The 4,027-nt window shown below is 32.8% G+C and overlaps 1 non-coding gene across 1 annotated transcript; it reads right to left on the bottom strand.

Moving 5' to 3' along the window:
* Positions 1–3,274: 3,274 nt before the first annotated feature.
* Positions 3,275–3,376, bottom strand: LOC123572115 (small nucleolar RNA U13). Its single transcript, XR_010585165.1, has one exon. It is a non-coding gene; the product is annotated as a small nucleolar RNA U13 (small nucleolar RNA).
* Positions 3,377–4,027: the final 651 nt, after the last annotated feature.

Below are 4,027 nucleotides of genomic sequence, written 5' to 3' on the forward strand. Positions count from 1 at the left end.
ATGTCATCACTTGAGATCATAGAAGATTCATATTGGGAAAATGTGTTAAAAGTTAGAATAATTTTTATAGAAATGGAACATTTAGCCAACTCTGGGTGAGTATAGGAATTCCCAGCTAGCTTCAGTGCTTTGACTTAATATTTTTAAAAATATTAAATGTGTTACAGAGAGGAGCCAAAAAATATGATATATATATAATCTTGCTGACACTATTCAGCAGACTGATAAAGTGCAACTACAGATTACTTTTTAGGTGTAGGAAGTGCACACAATAGGTGAGAAAATTATGCTAATTTTAAAACAGGGAAATCTTACAGCCAAAGTTAACACCTTTACTTAATGAGTGGCAATTTTATGCACAATCATTTGGAGCTAATCGAGCCCATGAAGTCACATGAAAGATGCTCTATCATAGCTTCAGTGCCTGGCAGACAGTTATGAAAACACATGGATAGTCAATTGATGTTGATAGTAGCACTTGGGAATTAAGTGCTGAAATTCTACCACTTCATAATTTGATTTTAGCACCTCCTCTTAATCTCCTCTGGATAAAATATAGCACTAGTAGCAAGTGGCATACTACAGTGTTACTTGGAGCTTTGTTAAGTAGCAAATTGCTGCTGACACTACTGGTGTTTTTAGTACTTAGGGAAATGCACAATAAAATTGAGATTAAAACAAATAGGGTTAACCTAAAATGTGGCAAAAAGAAAAAAAAAATGTCATTCTAGTAGGAAACTATTAATAACTGGATTTTGCCAATTGTAGTAAATAATCTATTATGTTGAAAGCTATTTAATAATGGATTTTATATTGGAACTTTGTTGTTATTGCTTCTGTAGTTTCAAATGAAAAGTGAATAATAGTAACTTCAGTTCTTTCAAATATTAGTAAAACAACCAAGAAGTACATATTAGTAACATATTTTAGAAATACCTTGCCAAAGGTCAAGATGTTAAATAAAGATCAGGCTGCATGCAGCTATTTCTTTCTGGCTGTGGTCAGAACTACTTAAGGCTATAGAGCAAAAGGGAGCTAGCCTATCTCTGTTTATTCATGAAGCCCTGAGGCTATTTGTGAAGCATAGAAGAGTGGCTCTTGACCTTTATTTTAGGTGGATGTTAGATGGGTTCACTAAGGATTATGACCCTGAAGTCAAGTGTTGAGTGGCAGTACACATAGGGTGAAAAAGAATTTAAACTCAGAGGGTGTGATTATTTAATATTATTTGTAACATATTTAAACCATCTTGCCTCATGATTTGTGTGTCACTGATACACTTAACATTAAATTCTTAATGAATTTTAGAATGACGTTCTTCTGCTGAGTTATCATATTTACAATGTATTTTATAATAGGTTGACATACAACAGGATTTGGGGGACAATTTTTTTTTGAGACAGAGACTTACTCTGTGAGGGACACATTTTAAAGTTCTACATAAAGTTCTTAACTTCATTTTTAATAGGATGCTTTACCCCAAATTTTAGTCAACCATTTATAATAATGGATGCTCAGAGCTTCTCTAAGTGGCGTTTATCAGAAACTCTTCTTCCAAAATATTTTCTTATAGCTATGAAGAGAGGAAAGATGGCAAGTGTCACAGAGAGACCCATCAACTGTGCTATTGGTTCTTAATTTATTGTATGTTTTCAAAATAAAAAAGGTACAGTGGCTAGGTCATGGAATTTATAAGAAAATTGAACAAATTTACAAGAGAATAGCAAACAACCACCTTGAAAAGTGGATAAAGGATGTGAACAAACACTTTTCAAAACAAAACGTACTTGTGGCCAAGGAGCACATGAAAAAAATTAAAAAGCTCAATATCATTGACCATTACAGAAATGGAAGTCAGAACCACAATGAGATACCATCTCACACCAGTCAGAATGGATATTACTAAAAATTAAAAAAAAATAACATGCTGGAGAGGGAAACAAATATGGAGCTGGAGGCCATTATCTGTTGCCAACTAACACAGGAACAGAAAAACACATACCACATGTTCTCACTTACAAGTGGGAGCTTAATGATGAGAACTCGTTAACAGAAAGAAGAAAATAACAGACACTGGGGTCTACCTCATGGTGGAGAGTGGGATGAGGGAGAGGAGCAGAAAATATAACTATTGGGCACGGAGCTTGCTTAACACTTAGGTGATAAAGTAATCTGTACGACAAACCCACATGACATAGTTTACCTATACAAGAAACTTCACATGTTCCTAAAATAAAACCTAAAATAAAAAAAAAAAAAAGAAAAAGAAAATAGCTATTGCCAGACCTGTAAATAGATTATTAAAATGGAAACTTTTCTCTATGATAACCCACAATGGAAAATGAGCAAAATATTATCCATATTTTGGAAAGTTTCAGAATCAATTCTCCACCAAATATCCTCCACTGAATCCCAACAAAACAATAAATAGAAGGCAAAAGACTTCAAAATGTAAAAATGGGACTCTTTCAGAGGTTCTTTATACATTTGGAGAGAAAATAAAACATTTACGGAAGTTGGTTATAGTTAGTTTATTTTCCAATGGGACATCTTCATAAAAATATGTATTTTTATTTAAATATATGGTAAGTAAACAAGACATGAGAATCTAAAAAAAATTAAATGAACTTTTAAATAGATTATATATATAATATACAGCAAGACAGAAACAAATACTTATAGTCCAAGAGAATGAACGTTGCTGAATTTCAGCCTGTTTTGGTAGTTCATCACATTATTGCAAAAAGAACAGCAATTACGTTAAGAGCCCTCTTCATAACAACTGTAGTTGATAAATGACATCAATTTCATGGTGTCCAGACAAGAATTGAAGTTTCTTTTTTGGGGTTCCATAATTCAGACCACAGTGAAATTCTGACATTTTTGCCTCTATTCATATTGTTGTTTTCTGACTCTTCCTTGGCATCTAGCTAGCTGTATCTGTTAAATATTGCAGAAAGCACTTTGTTAATGGCTTTTTATAATTGTTCAGTTTTCAGTTGAATTATCTTCTCCGCAAGGATGTCTTCCTACAATCACATGTCGAAAAATATCCCAATTATTCTCTCTGTATCTCTATAAAATGAAAAGAAGTCCACCTATAAATTTTGTTTATTTTCCTATAAATTACTTATTTTGCTCACTGAAGAATCCACTGGTTTTTAAAATGCCTTTAAACTCTGCATATTATGTATTTGCTATCGACCTGTTTATAAAAGTTGTTTTCTACATTCATATATTTTGGGTTTGTTTGTTTCTTTCTTTCTTTTTTTTTTTTCATGTTATGCCATGTGCTGAAGTCCTAAGCTTTGAGGGAGGCACATCTCATACATGAGCATTAAAAGTCATATATCACACTTACGAACCACAAAACTACCTCATCTTTTAATTGTCTATTTCTGTCAATGATTTTAACTTTAGAAATTGATTTATCAGGATCTATGATTGAAGCTTCTGATTTTTTTTTTGGTTGTTTCACTTGTCCCATCAAAATGCATTTTATCCACAATAGCAACAATCTCCTTTGAAAAAATAAGCAAATACCACTTAGTATTGCTTTCATTCTCTTAGACTAAACCCCAACTCCATAGCATTTACTACAGTGCACTGTGTGATGTGGCCCCCACCAACTTGTTGACAATATACTTTATTGCAATCAAGACACACGGACCTACTTTCTGATTATAAAAAATAGTAAATTCATTCTTATGTTGTGAGATTTCCAATTGCCCGTTCCTTTGTCTACATCTACATCTTTACATGACAAGCTTCTTCTCATAATTTAGTTTTAGCTGAAATGATTATATCTTCTTTTATGTCCTCGCTGAAATCCTTTCCAAAGTAAAATGTGCCCCATTTTCGGGAATACTCTCTGTCAAAATCCTCTTTGTGTTTCACTGTTACAAAATCATATTTACCTGAATTTGCCATTGCATATTTAGAAGGTGCACCTTGATCTCCTTATTCCCTATTATATTCCCAGTAAAGGGAATACTGTATTACAAGTTTCATTAAATATTTGGTGAAT

Source organism: Macaca fascicularis, chromosome 2 (genome assembly GCF_037993035.2).
Source record: "Macaca fascicularis isolate 582-1 chromosome 2, T2T-MFA8v1.1".
NCBI lineage: Eukaryota > Metazoa > Chordata > Mammalia > Primates > Cercopithecidae > Macaca > Macaca fascicularis.